The sequence below is a fragment of the Gorilla gorilla genome, chromosome 4 (genome assembly GCF_029281585.2).
Source record: "Gorilla gorilla gorilla isolate KB3781 chromosome 4, NHGRI_mGorGor1-v2.1_pri, whole genome shotgun sequence".
NCBI lineage: Eukaryota > Metazoa > Chordata > Mammalia > Primates > Hominidae > Gorilla > Gorilla gorilla.
In genome coordinates this window covers 93,497,840-93,514,472 of record NC_073228.2, presented here as the reverse complement: position 1 = coordinate 93,514,472, position 16,633 = coordinate 93,497,840, and the positions used below count along the sequence as shown (strand labels likewise).

At 35.5% G+C, this 16,633-nt stretch overlaps 1 long non-coding RNA gene across 9 annotated transcripts in view; it reads right to left on the bottom strand.

Annotated features, from left to right (window-relative positions):
- Nucleotides 1–16,633, bottom strand: part of LOC134758564 (uncharacterized) — a 281,470-nt gene that overhangs the window by 186,200 nt on the left and 78,637 nt on the right. For all 9 annotated transcript variants that reach the window (XR_010133896.1, XR_010133899.1, XR_010133895.1 and 6 more), the window contains exon 2: nt 4,458–4,537. This is a non-coding gene — a long non-coding RNA (uncharacterized lncRNA). The remainder of the gene's footprint in view (nt 1–4,457; nt 4,538–16,633) is intronic.

Here is a 16,633-nt window from a genome sequence, read left to right as displayed (position 1 = left end):
CTTAAGTGATTAGGTTTCTTTTTCTACATTAGAAAATGCAACATTATTCTAGTCAAATTCTAGTCATTTACTAGAATAATGTTATTAGAAAGGAAGTTCATGGATTTGAGAATATTTATGAAAGTTGGCTGGAAGAAGGAGAGAAGGAGATGATACATCCAGTTTTGGACCTGTTGAAAAATGGCCGTGTGAAAGGGCACGGTTTCAAAGCTGGATGCATCATCAACTCCAAGGGTAGAAATTGAGTACTTATTTAAACATGTAGGACTGACTAAAACTCACCAAAAATACATTAGTTGAGGATTTATTCCTTGGATCACATTTTCCCACATGTGAAAGATGGTATAGGTGTGTAAATTATGATTAAAGATATAAATGATATCATCAGGAAGAATGTATTGAAAGATAAGCGTCAAAGACCTAAGAGATATCCCTGAAGACACTAATATTTAGGGAAATGGCAGTGGAGAAGAAGTCTACCAAGAAAATGAGAGAGAGTGATGTAATTACACCGAGGAAACCATGTTTAAAGAGGAGGGGTGAGTTAGCAATATCAAGTCCTACCAGTAAAATGAAGTAAGAATACCTACGAGGGATTTGGAAACAAGGCATTCATTGATGACCTTAACAAAAACAGTTTCAGAGAACTCTTGGCAATGTTTTCCAGTTTGCAATGGGTTGAAGAATGCATTGAAAGTGAAGGAAGCACAGAACAATGACTTTAGGCCACTTTTTCAATGTTTGCCAATGCTAGAGGTAGATAGGACAGTAGTAAAAGAGTGACTTTTGGAAAAGGGTGTTGTTTTGCTTTTGTGATTGGAAAGACCTAAGTATATTTAGATAATATTCTTGAGAAAGAGCTAGTCAATATGTAAGAATCTGAAAAAAAAAAAGGGAAGAAAGGCAGGTAAAAAAGGAGGAAGGAGAATCCAAAGCACAGATAAAAGGATTGGCCTCATAATACCTCTACACTTGTGATTGATTGCAGTGGACACTATCTCCATTTGTTTGTAGTGCTTGGATGACAATTTCCATTCTCTTTGTGAAGAGATAATGAGCTGAGAGTCAGAAGGTAACTGGCTTAGAGAGAAACAGTCATGAAAATCATTTCTTTGAATAATGGAAAAGAGAGCTAGAGAAATAAGAATGAATTGTTCCAATCTTGAAGTTTTTGCAGGAATGTGTGATATAAAATTAAAATTAGGCAAGGAATTTGAGGCAAGAGGAGTGGCTGAAGTGGTGGGCCAGGGAGTCTAGATCAGTCAGGAATTAAATAGTTTATGGTTGATAGAGACATATAAATTGGAGGATTAAGGGATTAAAGGTCTTGGTCAGTTTGGAGAATGAGGATGACAATAAAACCTGAACAGTTAAGAAGCTGTTGCCAGGGAGTGGAATTTACGATTTTAGAGGTGGATCATCTCTAGGTGATAACAGGCTTCAAGTTTGTACATGACAACTGATCATCAGAATGGAAAGTTAGCAGATCTACCATACTGGCCTGTACATTCCTCAACCTACCATATTGGTTTTAACACCTTTGTCTCTAAGTATTCATTGATCCCATTTATGTTCACTTACAATATCTGGTCATTCTTTATCTGCGTAATCAAAATAAATATACCCAAAGTTCATGAGTCAACAGAAAACCTATTTAATTCAAGCCTTGTCTCAATACCTCGGCCCACTGGGGTTACTTCCTACCATGATGCATAGTGTTAAATGTGTTCTTCCCTCACTGGTCACATGAGTTACCATGGTGTGCTGCAAAAGCTGCATTTCCCACTATCCCTGTTGTTTGTGCCACTGTAACCTTGTTTGTGCTTGTGCCTGTTTTGGAAGCCTGTCACATTTTCCTCCTCTGTCTAAGTCAATTACCTTTCTGAGCTAGGTGCTCCCTCCTCTGTTCTTATCATTCCCTATGTATACATCTATTTCAGCACTTACTGCATTATATTCACATTAAACTTTTTATATTTTATTCCTTACAAGCCTCTGCACTGCTTAAAACAGATTTTTCATTTTATTTATCTCAGTGTCAAACACTATGCCTGGTATAGAACAGATGTTCAATATGTGCTTATGGAGGTAAATTGAAGTAAAATCTTGTTTAGTCATTTAGTGGCTATGTGGCCCAGACAAGTTATATCTACTCTCCCCTCTGTCTTCATTTCATACATGGGGGAAAATGTCTCACAGAGTTTTTGAGGAGCTGGGTGAGACACCTAATGAGAGGAAGTACCCAATATAGTGTCTGGCAGGTAGAAGACTGTAATGAATCTTTTCCAACTTTAAGTCCAATTTGTGCCATCCTTGTATTTTTTAATTGATATTGAATATATGTATTGCTATTTGATATTTTTATAAGAATGGCTTACCTACTCAACTAGAGATTAAAGTTTCTTGAGACTAGGGAATGTATATTGTATTGGCTTATATATCTCACATTACCTAGCATATATTATGAATATGGATAAGTACCCACTCAACAGATGAATATTAAACATTGCCAATCAAATGAACTACATTCATAGATTTTGTTTGACACCCTAGCTCTGAAATGAATAAGGCAGGATAATTAATTTTTTTTTCTTTAAAGAGGAGCAGAGTTACATATAAATATATTTGTATTCAGTGACACAATTCAACCATAACCAACCACTAACTGAATGGGGGTTGAAAGCATGAATTGAAATTTCGATATCACGAACAAAATGCTTTTTTCATTCAATGACTGCAAGTTAAACTGCATAGAGTTCGACTGGTACAGGAAAATTCTGATCTAGGCTACTTACTACATAAGCAGACAAGAGCAGCCACATAAATTAAATGATATATGATACGCAGATGCAGATAAAATGCTTGAATCATTAAATCTCTTTTCTCTGTTCATAAGAATGTTCCAGCATCATGCAGGCATAGCATTCAGCTGCACAGTGTGTTGAAAATTAAAATGGACAAAAGCCTTGAAACTGATGACCTATCCCAATTAGTGTTGCTCTCTCACATAAATGTAGACAATTTTCATTAAAAAGTATATTCTCAATTTATTTCATGATTTCTTGATGATGATAGCAAAGTCTATTTCCTAAACTGTATCGTAGAAAGATTTATAAACATTTTGTTATACAGAAAGAAATTGAAGCAAGAAAGGATCTTCACAGAATAAATTAATAGTGGGTGCATAGAAAGATACCTGTTTCTCAGATCTAGCCATTCAGAAAGAAGGCAGGCACAACCCTCACCCATCAAGTCCATTCCTTAATTCTGGCAATTTAATATGGTACTGATCAGAAAGTTTTGAATAATATGCATGTCACAACCCCAGAGTGGAGAGCTGATTTGACTTGTCTATTTGTTTGTACATATTTTGAATTTTTTAAAATGACACAATACAACTTGAAAAGGAAACATTTGATTGCAGGAGTTCATATGTACTCTTTATATGTTTTCATAAACCTTCTTCATCTATATTTTCGGCAATTTTTCTTGGACGTCTAACAAATACTGAAATCAGTTTGCCTCTCCACTTACCCTTTCATAATGTTCGTGACACAATCCTGTGTAATTTGACACCTTGGAACTTTAAACAGACTCAGAATCTTTTGGACCTTCTAGCCATCATCAATTCACATAGTGTGCAGTAAATCCAGCTCAAAATAAACAACACAGATGGAATCGAAGCTTATAGTACAATGTCAGCAGTATCCACAGATTGACAGAGCTAGTTAGGCTGCCAGATGCACAGAATGTTGTTCTATCTACTTGTTCTTTATAACTGGACTTGATGGAGTACATCAGTGTCAAACTCCTTGCTGGTTTCCACACGCACACGCACAGAAACGCACCCGCATAAACACGCACATTCCTGCGCTCTATATCAACGGCACCATCTGCTCTCAGCTTTACATGTGGTAGCTAACTAACTATCCTACTGTGCCTGGTCTCACCGACTGCTTTCCCTGGAAACAAATGACAACAGTTTTTATCTTGTGCCCTCCTTGGCATTATAAAATAAGGCTCTTAACATTTCCATACGCATATATTTTACATGCATTTTAAAAAAATTCTGTTCTCCGTTTTATTTACTGGTTCCCTAGAGAATGGCAATATCTCTTTTTATATCTTCCCCAAATTGAGATTTTCCTATGGAACTGCATATACCATGATTGTTTCTTCTAAGGTTTACATCAAAGCAATATATATAAAAGCAATGGGCCCTGGGATCATTTTCCTCTCTATATACTATTTTGTAGGGTACTACATACTACTTGCAAAATGGGGGTGTGAAAAATGTGAGGATACAATAGATGCGAAAGCATTCATTCCTTTTCACTATTCTTCTGTATAATTCTATTGGCAATAATGACCATGCTGGAACTGTTGAGATGGAGGTTGGCGGGGGGTGGGAGGGGGGTTGTATAAACATGAAATACTTTTATATACAAATGTCTTACCTGTAGGATGAAGCCCATGTGTTATTCTTTTCCCAAATGCAGAATTTTTGTCTTGACCTCTTTGCCATCTCATGTGAGACCTAAATGTGTAGTAAGATGTAAAGGGGATAATCACTTTTTTAACCATCAAAATTAAATTGTAATGTCTTTTCAGAGCAATACATTCACTTGAACTAGGAGTATGAAATGTCATAAGGAGGATAGATGGAATGAAATTATTGAAAGATAACCCAGGTTTGGGCTGTACCAAATATCCTTTCCTGACCCTTTTCCATGTCTAACACCTGTCTTTATGACAATCTCTCCAGAAGATCTACAGAAATTATACTTACCTTTGGGTAACTAGGTAACATAATCTCCTGGAGGCTAGCTAATTGCAGCCCACGATAACCTCACATACAGTAACTGTTAAACTTTTCATTTATTTCAAATTATTATGGATCAGTGGAGAGGGTACTGATTTGATTCATTAACAGATTCCCAGTCTGTTCCAAGGTTAATGATTACATGTATCTCAATTACATCCTTAACAGGTTATACTGTATGATTTGTTTTAACTGCTTTGTACATTGTGTATCTTTCTCAGCTGAAAGGCTTCTTAGCACTTCGTGATTTAACAAATCTTTCTCCTCCTCTTACTAAAACAATGAACCTGCTCTGATGGAACACATAAAAGTAGGACAAAAATGAGCTGCAAAAGCTTTCTGCAGAATCTTCCAAGAACCATAGCAAACAGTTTACTTTAGTAAGGTAAATACTCGGCAATTCATTCATATTTGAAATATTAATAAGTATGGAGCAGAGGGTTGATCTTTCCTCTTGGTATTTTACACCACCTTCCTTATGTAGGAGGCACTTTATTTTTTAACTTTGATCTTTTGAATATATACAGAATGAAATTCTTCTTAGAAAAGCAGGAGCAAAATATATATTTTTAAGTCACTGTAATTCTTCCAACAGAAACCAGATACATCTTAACAGATCTGTAGAACCAAAAAGTATGAAATAATTAAAAATATAATAACCATGTATACTGTTTAGAATGATAGTAAGTCAAACTCAAATGATTTATAGGTATGCTTTTCATATCTATAATGGATAGTCAGGCAGGAGGAGAGAGAGAGATCCATTGCCGGGATTCTCTAGCAAAGACCCCATCTACCAATTCGAAGATGACACATTGATTTTGACAAGAAGGAAGACAATTATGTATTCTAGTACCTCTATTTTCTTTTTTCCTCTTACTACTGCCGCCAAGCCTACTTGCCTCTGTACATTTAGGCAAATAAATTTTTTTACTGTATCCTGAACTAGAATTGTTGAATCTAGGGACTGTCTAAACATGCTTTCTTTGATGAAAAAGCTTTGCTTCTTGCTCATAGTAATATAGATTCCATAGCAGAAACTACATTTTAAAGAATGTTATTGCTTTTACTATCCACTTGTATTTTGAACAAGCAAAACACCAGACTCCCCTCCTTCTGGAACCCCCAAGATTCTGACAGAGTTTGGGGACTCAGAAGCCAAATGGGAATCATCAGGAGGAGAGACTTCAGTTATACAATCCATTAAATAAAACAATAGAGCCTGCAGCTGAGCTATTAAAAAGAGTAGAGCAATTTTTATTTCAATGGCTACATTTTATTTCCTCTTCTGAGTGACTGTTAACAAAGGGCCGCTGAAAGGACTGGATAAAAAGCAGGCGTCAGATGCAGGATCCATGAGTTAAACAACATTATTAGATACAATTTCATAAAATCTAGTTGCTTTTTTGCTACTAGAAATCATGTCCTTTTGTCAACTTGTGGTCACATCAGCACTTCTGCTGATATAATTTGCTCCAGCTGCAGAGCATAGCTGGCCTGCAAATCAAGAACCAGAATGAGGACAGGCAGGAATAACTCAATGGCTTGGATAATGTGCAAATCACTACACTTCTTGCTATTAGTCTACTTTTTTTTTTTTCAGAATATTTGGAAGAGGAAAGATTTATCTTTAGCAAAACAGCCAATCAGCCACCCTCTTAAGAACTGGTTTGTCTGGTTATCTTCTCCTGAAGCCTAACCCTCCCTGCAGTAATGCTTTATAATCATGATATTATGTATTTTTTTCAAAAACTTCTATTGCCCACCACAGAGTAGCAACTTGAACACCTAATGTTAAATAGCTACTGCTTTTATTCACTGCTCCCCTAAAAAAAATTCCCTTAGATTTAAAAATATTCCTGAGTGTTCCTGTTTATTATTCTTGCATTTCAAATGCTTCTATGTGGCCTGGAATGTACAGGTTTACAAAATAATACACATCACTCTGTTAACAAACTGCTTTATAGATTCAATTCTGGATGCAATATAGTTCCAATCAAATATGAAATATAATACTGCCTATTGACTTAGGCATAAATTTAAATGGTAGAGGCTTAACTAGTCATTCAGCATTGAGCTTCACCCTGATTAGAAACTCTATCGATTTACATTGAAATCAATTAGAACTGGATCCCAACCATTTAAAATTCAGCCATAATTGAATACTCAACAATCACTTCATGTACAGAGAAAAGAGTTTCTAAATAAAAGCAAAGCCCAAGTACTCTTGCATATCTGAGAAAATCATTATATATGGTGAGCAAATAAGAGGGAACAAACAATAGCATATACAGCTGGAACAGCTGAATCAATGTTCCTATAACAAGAACAGCTTATCAGGTGTGCAAAAGCAGCACTAGCCTGTTGTTCACCAGTGCAAGTGAGCTGATATTCTCTTTTCATGGCATGGCAACCTTCCAGGGCCAGGTGCAATCATAACTGCAAACTCATTATGTAACCTGTCACCTTCTAAAATTCATTGCTGCAGTAAGTACCTAAACCCAAAGCTATGGTTGGAATATTTCCCTTTTTTTCTTTGTAAACTGACCTGGAAAATATTGTGGCTACAAAACATGCTTTTAGATACCATTGTTTTAGAAAAGACAAAGAGAAGGAATGTGCCACATACTTGTGGCACCAACTTTGTTTTCTTTTTCACAGAATTGCACAGTGAGATGGAGATTAGTCCGATACCTCTTTCTGTTTCTGTTTTATTACATGTTGCAGAGGTGAATTTGCCAAAACTCAGAATTCTCTTTACTCCTCAGATCAGAATGGAAGTTATAACATTTTATGAAATGTATGTGGGTAATTTTCACCAATCCTAAAAGCTTTAGAAGTTTGCTCCTGCTAGATGTAGACTAGTGAACCTCATGGGCTCTAGCCTAGAGAAACAAATTTTAATTTCTGAATGGTATGAGAGCTGAGTTTTCACATATTTATATATATATATAATATATATATATATAATATACACACTTTTATTATTGTTCACTTTGGGTGGGTGGAAAAATTGTGGTTCATTTAAAATAGAATCAAAGTTTATGTGATATTGCTAACAAATCTAAAATGTTTAATCATTACATCAAGCAACTCTTTTTGTTCAAATAAACAAGAAACAAATTGAATGACTTGCAAGAGGTTTTTACCTCTCTGAGAAAGAAAAACATCATGTTACAAAAGAAACGGGTTTTGGAAGATGAATGTTAACATCTCTGATCACACTCTTCTAATTCTGCCCTTACCTGGCCTCCTTACAAGTAAGGCTAGATCCAAAAGGTAGGTGGAAGGAATGAGGCTTACAATTGGTAAAGTCACTCTTGAATATGAACCAGTTATTTTATGAGTCTATGTTCATATCTCAGAATAAGCCATTCTGTTATCATCATTAAGTCAAAAATGGTTGTAGCAGTGAGCAAAATGTGTGAGATACTTTTAAAATGACAGTACACACAGACTTGCTTTAAGGCTACCAAATTGCTACTTCTTTGTCAAACCTTAGATGCTCCTCTGGTATCTTGAATTTCTGTCTAGACAGAAGAGTAACAAAAAAATAGCAACTAAAAAAGTGCTTCTAGCATTTTCTTTCATTTTTCAGAAGGTAAGGTATAATTTAGTCTGTCCACATTGAAGTTCGAAATAAACTGTTCTTTATAGAACTTCTCTTCTCTTAACTCATAGATTGCTTGTGGGTAGTAGTCAAAATCAAGCAGAAAAATATAGGTGGCATAGAGTCTACTGTATCAGTCTAATAGTTTGCTTAACAATATGGTTTCAAGAATATTGTACTTGGAAGTTGCATTACCCCAGAAACATATAAAGAATATTTTTGAGCACTAAGTATACTGTTACTCGGGTCTGTTTCATGAAGTGTTAATACAGTGTGGGGAAGATAAGTATTTCCATCCCATCAGATTCAAAGACTCATTGTTCAAATATAAATATCCAACACCTTCTCAGCTTGAGTGCTATTTTGCCAGTTGCTTTTGCTGTCAGTTGTCTTTTCTTGTGAAAGATAAAGCTTTCTACAATAGCAAAAATTATCTGCATGAAGTTTAATCTTACTGCATTTGCTTCCCTCTCCTGTATGCTACATACTAATACACATGTCTATGGAACACAAGATGATTATGAGAAAGAAAAGTTTACATTGGGATATTTTCTAATATTTTGAGGGTTAACAGAAATAGTTAACCTTAATGGATCACAAAACTATTGAGACAAATTCAATTGCAGAAGGAAATCTGAAAGGACATTAAAAAAAAGGAAGAAGAAGAAGAAGAGGAAGAAGAAGAAGAAGAAGAAGAAGAAGAAGAAGAAGAAGAAGAAGAAGAAGAAGAAGAAGAAGAAGAAGAAGAAGGAGGAGGAGGAGGAGAAGAAGGAGAAGAAGAAGGAGAAGAAGGAGAAGAAGGAGGAGGAGGGGGAGGAGGAGGAGGAGGAAGAGGAGGAGGAGGAGGAGGAAGGGGAGGAGAAAGAAAAGAAAAGGAAAGAAAGAAAGAACGAAAGAAAGAAAGAAAAGAAGAAAGAAAGAAAGAAAACAACAACAAAATCCTTGGAACAATTTCTGTTACTTTATCAAATGTTTTGTCTGTTTTAAACAGATTAGTGAGTCACTGTCTTTTTGTTTTGTTTTTATAGAGAAGTTCTGTTGACTTAAAACACTACTGCCAACATAGGCAGAAATACCACAAGTATAGTTGTATGACAAAAGTACTTAAAGCAAAGAAAAACAATATTTCAGAGCCATTCCTGCTATTGAAGTCTCCTGAATTCTCATAAAACATTTCCAAGGACTCAGTTAGGGTTCAGAGGTTCTCCATGAGTTCTAGTCAGCCCAATGCAGCTCTACTGTGAAATGCAGGGAGATGCAGGCTTGGCTTATATAGTGGTAAATGAAATAAATGATTTTGATTATTTGAATATCTTTCTCATGGGTTTTTCTCAGAACAATGTGTATTTGTAAAGCTGTGGAAAATTCACACACAAAAAGAATTTATGAGCATTATGTTGTGTTTTCATTTCTTTGACCCTGAATCAAACAATTGTGTTTAATGCTTGTGGCTTTTGTTGTTGGTGATGTTTGGATACAGACTTCATAAAATAGAGAATAACTGAATTAATACCCAACTTAGTATGTGCTCTATGAAGCAAGTATTTAAGGAAAACTCTCATTCCCCTGCTGGATTGTGAGACTGACTAAGTCACAGATTGTGTCCTGCTAAGATATGCATGTCCTGGTGAACAGCAGAGTTCCTTGCACATAGCAGAATGATTGAACATTTGCAGAGTTAAAGTGAAATCCAATTGAATTAAAATGGCAGTAACACAGCATTTATTTGACAATTCTCTAAAACAGACAGCTGATAAATGGACAATTTCTAGCATCAAATGTTACCATTTATGAATTAAGATCTTGATGCGATTAAAGAAGTACCCTAAAACTTAAAGTATAATAAAAATAAAATAGAATAAAATAAAATAAAAAAAGAAGTATGAATTTATATCTTTATGTTAGAAGATTATAATTTTGTTAGCTTAAATTTTTAAATACCTGTATAGTTTCAACATAATTGACTTAATTCCTCATAGCTTTTCTGGAAACAAAAATAATTATCATTCATTGGCTGTCAACCCTGTCAGGGCACTATATTAGATGTTTTACACTTCTTTTTACATTTTATTTATTTATTAAAATTGATACATTTTTAACTGCACACATATTTATGGGGTACAATTTTATAGTTCAATACATATCTATGTTGTATAATGATCCAACAAGGGTAGTGCATCCATCAGTTCATGCATTTATTACTTGTTTGTGGTAAGAATATTCAAAAATCTCTCTTCTATCTATTTTGTATTATGCAATATTTTATTGTTCACTATACTCACCTTAATGTGCAATAGAATACCAGACTTTATACCTCTTATCTAATTATAGCTTTGTTTCCATTGTCCAACCTCTCCCTGTTCTCCCCTCATGTTGTTCTACTCTCTGTTTTCATGATAGATACTTGTTTTTAATTCCACATATAAGTGAGATCATGCAGTATTTGTCTTCCTGTCTGTATCTGGCTTATTTCACTTGACATGATACCTTTCATGTCCATCCATGTTGTCCTAAATGACAAGATTTGATTCTTTATTATTTTTTTTTTTTGGCTAAATAGTATTCTGTTGTGTACATATACCACATTTTCTTTGCCCATTTATCTGGAGAGGAGCATTTAGGTTGATTCCATAATGTAGCTATTGTGAATAGTGCTGCCATAAACATGGAAGTACAGATATACCTTCAACATACTGATTTAATTTCTTCTGGGTATATAGCCAGTAATGGGATTGCTAGATCATATGGTTGTTCTATTTTTAATTTTTTGAGGAAGCTCTATACTGTTTTTCATAACGGCTGTAGTAATTTACATTCCCACCAACAGTGCATAAGACCTTCCTTTTTTCCACATCTTTGCCACCATCCCTTATTTTTTGTGTTTTTGATAACAGCCATTCTAATGGGAGTGAGATGCTATCTCACTGTGGTTTGAATTTGCATTTCCCTGATGATTAGTGGTGTTGAGCATTTATTTTATATACATGTTGGCCATTTATATATCTTTTTTTAAGAAATGTCTATTAAGGTATTTTGCCCATTTTGTAATCAAGTTAGTTTATTTTTTTTGCTGTTGAGTTGTTTAAGTTCCTTATATATTCTGGATATCAACTGCTTGTTAGATGTATAGTTTGCAAACATTTTCTTCCATTCTCTGGATTATCTCCTTACTATAAATGGTTCTTTTTGCCATGTAAAAGATTTTCAGTTTGACGTAATCTCAATTGTCTATTTTTATTTTGTTGCCTGTACTTTTGAGGTCTTATTTCAAAAATATTTGCCCAGCTAATGTTGTGAAGCATTTCCCCTATATTTTCTTCTAGTAGTTTTATAGTTTCTTTGGGACTTTACATTTAAGTATTTAATTCATTTTGAGTTGATTTTTATATATGATGAGAGGCTTGTGTCTAGTCTCATTTTTCTGCATGTGAATATTCAATTTTCCCAGCACCATATATTAAATAGACTGTCTTTTCCCAATGAATGTTACTGACATCTTTGTTGAAAATCAGTCGGCCATTACACACCAAAATTACACACCAAAATTACAGTTGGTGTGTAATTTTTTTTGTGGGCTCTCGATTCTTTTCTATTGATCTACGTGTCTGTTTTTATGCAACTATCATGCTGTTTGTTTGCTACACGTTTGTAGTATATTTTGAAGTGAGGTAGTGTAATGCCTCCAGCTCTGTTCTTTTTGCTCAGAATTATTGAGGCTATTCAGGTCCTTTGTGGTTCCATATGAATTTTAGAATTGTTTTTTCTATTTCTGTGAAGAATGCCATTGGTATTTTGATAGGGATTGCATTAAATCTGTAGATTGCTTTGGGTAGTCTAGCCATTTTTAACAATATTGATTCTTCCCATCTCCTCTTCAATTTTCTGGGATAGTTTGAGGACAATTGGTATTACTTCTTTAAATATTTGATGGAAATCAAGAGTGAAGTCATCAGGTTCTGGGCTTTTCTTTGATGAAAGACTTTTTTGTTATTGATTTCATTTCCTCACTTATTATTAGCCTGTTCAAATTTTCTACTTCTTCATAGTTTAACCTTGGTAGGTTATATATGTCCGAGAATTAATTAATTTCTTCTACGTTATCAAGTTTGTTGGCATATAGTTTATGCAATAGTCTCTTATGATCCTTTGTATTTCTATGGTATCACTTGTAATGATTCCTTTTTCATGTCTCATTTTATTTGAGTCTTCTCATTTTTTCCTGACCTAAAGATTTAATTTTATTTATCATTTCAAAAAATTAATTTGTTGTTTTAGTGATCTTTTTCATTCTTTTTAGTCTATTTCTGCTTTAAGTTTAATTATTTCCTTACTTCTACCAATTTTGCCTTTAGTTTTTTCTTCTTTTTCTAGAGTTTGAGGTACGTTACTAGGTTATTAGAAATATTTCTCCTTTATTGAGGTAGGAGTTTATCATTATAAAATTGTCTCTTGAAACTGCTTTTGCTGTATCTTATAGATTTTGGTATGATGTGTTTTTCATTCTCATTTTTCTCAAGGAAATTTTAAATTTTCCTTTAAATGTCTTTATTGACACATTGATTGTTTAATAGCATGTTGCTTAATGTCCATGTACAGGTAAAGTTTCTAAAGTTTTTATTGTTGTTAATTTCTAGTTTTACATTTTTGTGGTCAGATACTTGATAAGATTTTTGTCTTCTTATATTTGTTAAGACTTGTTTTGTGACCTAACATGTGATCTACCCTGGAGAATGTTCTATGTGCATGTTAGAAGAATGTGTATTCTCCAGCTGTTGGATGGAATATTCTATAAAAGTTTGTTGGGTTCAGTTTGTCTATGGGTCAGTTTAAGTCTGGTTTTTTTGGTTAATTTTTTGTCTGTAAGATCTGCTCACTGTTGAAAGTGGAGTGTTGACATTCCCTAACATTATTGTATTGTAGTCTGTCTCTCCTGTTAGTCTAATAAAATTTGCTTTACATATCTGGGTGCTCTGCTGTTGGATGACTGCTCACAATGTGTAGTGGGATGAAAAATGCCCCTCCAAAACATACCCAATGATCAAATCCCAGGAATCCATGCATGCTACTTTATATGAAAATAAAAAAAGGATCCTTGCAGATGTGATTAAATTAAGGACCTCGAGATGGGGAGATTAGCCTGAATTATCTAGATGGGCCCTAAATGCAATAAGTATCCTCATAAGATGGAGGCAGAAGGAAATTTTACACATAAAGAGGGAGAAAGAGAGAAATGGCAGGAGGGTGAAGGAGAGAGAAAAGAAGAAAGCATTGTGAAGACAGAGGAATATGAAAGTGATACGGTCACAAGCCAAGGAATTCCAACAGCCAACAGAAGATGTAAAAGGTAATAAATGAACTATTCTCTGGAGCCTCTGGAGGGAATATGGAGGAGTGTGCTTGATTTTGGACAAGCAATACAGATTTCAAAATTTGGTCCTCTAAAACTATGAAAAAATAAATTGCTGTTGTTTTAAGCCACCCAGTTTGTGGCAATTTGTTACAGAATCGTTTGGAAACTAATGCACAGTCACAGCACTTTGGTAGTAATAATGTTACAATTCGAACATAGTATATTAGGATTCTACTGCTGTGTAACAAATTAACACACATTTGACAGTTTAAAAAATACCCATTTATCATCTCATAGTTCTGTAGATCAGACATTTAGGTGAAATTGACTGGAATATTTTTTGATTAGGGCTGCATAAGGCTGCATTCGATGTGTTAGCAAGGATGAGATCTTATCTGGAGGCTTTGGGAGAAATCCACCTGGATAGGTTTGGCCCACCTCAGTAATCTCCCTATCTGAAACTCAACTCATTAGTAAACTTACTTAAATCTGAGAAATTCCTTTTATCACATGAAATAATTGCCAGGGAGTAACACCAAAATGTATTAATAGATTAGGAGTGCCATCTTAGATTCTGCCTACTGTATTTGGTCTCATGACTCCAAATTCCATGCTATATTATCTGTCATACCACACTGTCTTCCAAAGCACTTTGTCCAGAGTTCCTTAAAACAGGGGTTCCAAACTCCTGGGCCATGGACAGGTACCAGTTTGTGGCCTGTTAGGAAATGGGCCATGCAGCATTACCAACTGAGCTCTACCTCCTATCAGATCAGCAGTGGCATTAGATTCTCCTAGGAATGTGAAACCTATTGTGAACTGCACATGTGCGGGATCTAGGCTGTGCACTCGTTATGAGAATCTAATGCCTGATGACCTGAAGTGGACCAGTTTCATCCCCAAACCATCACCCACTGCCCTGTCCATGAAAAAATTGTCTTCCAGTAAACTGGTCCCTGGTGCCAAAAAGGTTGGGGACTGCTGCCTTAAAGAACACCTACAACAGCTCATTAATTATCATGTCTGTGCAGTGCTTGTCTTGGTAGCAAAATGTCTTTATACCTGTTTCTATTTAAACTAGCAGAGATAACTTGTGACATTGTAGCACCATTTCATGTTTTAAAATCCATCAAGTATTTTGCACTTTCCTACCTAAACATCCATAAAAGCAACAGAATGACTCTCAGAGGAACAACAAGGAGAGTCATAGAGGTGGGAGATAGGGTTGTAGCAGACATTCAAACATTTTCCCAGAGACTTACAGAAGATACATAATGGCCCCCAGTCGATATTCTGGCCGGATCCCTCAATCACCTTTACCCATAAGATGTTCCCTACCTTTAGTTTGCCTTGCTTCTGATTACTCCTAGAAAGATTGCCCTGGGGTTACTGGAGCCACTCTGCTCTTGTGGCAATCTACCTGGAATTGCCTAGGAGCTTATGTTTCTCTCGGGTGACCCACAGAGTCTCCCTGGGGTGGCTGGTAAAGAAACACAACACCAGTTTATTTGCCTTGAAACATGGCAAACTGACGTGTAGTTTACGCTCCACTGCTTTCTCTGGAAACGGGCTGAGGCTGGGATTTCAGCTGAAATTGCACGGCCCCACACACACACTTTTTTTTTTTTCTTTTTTTGGTTCTTCTCCTCCATTCTGTATTGCATAATCAATTTCTCCTGGGAACCTGCCCTTCATAAATCACTTACACTTGAATCCTTGGCTGAGGGTTTCCTTCTTGGATGACCTGACTTCAGACATGAAATACACTTTGGGCACTCTTCTAGAGCCAGGAGCATTAAGGGCTAACCACTCTAAAAACCTCTACTTGGCAAGATTTTTTCCAGGTTGTTTTGTGTAGATAGTGAATATAGCCAGGTCACTATCTGGCAGCCAAGTTCTCTGCTGTCAAACAGATACCTCTCCTAAGAATGAAAGTGTGTGTTGCCAAACAGGGTACTTGGTCTTTCTTTGTGCTTTTGGAAATCTTCCTTAGAATAGTACAACTCAAAGACTTTTCCAGCACCTCTGGAGATAAACCTGTCTTTGGCCACTATGTGAAACCCATTGCCTAAAAGTGTGCATATAGTTTTTACTGACTCTGATTAGCTATCTCTCTTATGTGTATACATGTAGTAACTGATTAATTTTAAGTACCTGTGGAAACTACAATGGTGAGTACATAAATTCAAGGCCGAATGAGTTTGAAAAGGGCATTTTAAACATTATATTAGTTATTCCAAGTCTGTAGTTGATTTGTGAGTGTGAATACAGAATACAAAATAATGATCCACGGATGGATCCACTAAGCCTCTTAACTGCATATTCAGGTGCACATGAATGGTACTACAAGCAGAATCAGGATTCAGGATGAGAACTCGCATAAAATAAGGGAGCAGGAGGTTTAAAAAATGTGCCAGGGTTGCTCAGCAGAGACTGTTGAGATACAGTCTGTCCAAGGATGAGGCAGTGCTCAAGAGCTATGTATAGTGAGGGTTTTCAGAAATCCACCTTGGTGCCCTAATGTCTCTTGTATCAAAAATAAAAACAAAAAAGAAAAAACTTTTACATGGCAAAATGGATTATGCAGATGAAATTAAGGTTACTAAATTAGTTGGCTTTAATTTATGTTAATTATTCTAGTGAAACTCATCTAATCACATGATCCCTTTTTAAAAAGTTCCAGGTATCTGGTGCCATTTTGCCAGGACCCACTGCCAAATTGCAATTCTTGAACACAAGGAAGCTATGATGGCTGGTCTAGAGCTTTTAGGTTCAGTCATTACAACAAGCTCAGTTCCATGGAATAAATTCATTACCTGAGCAATAATATTTTATATAATCAATTGCTGTC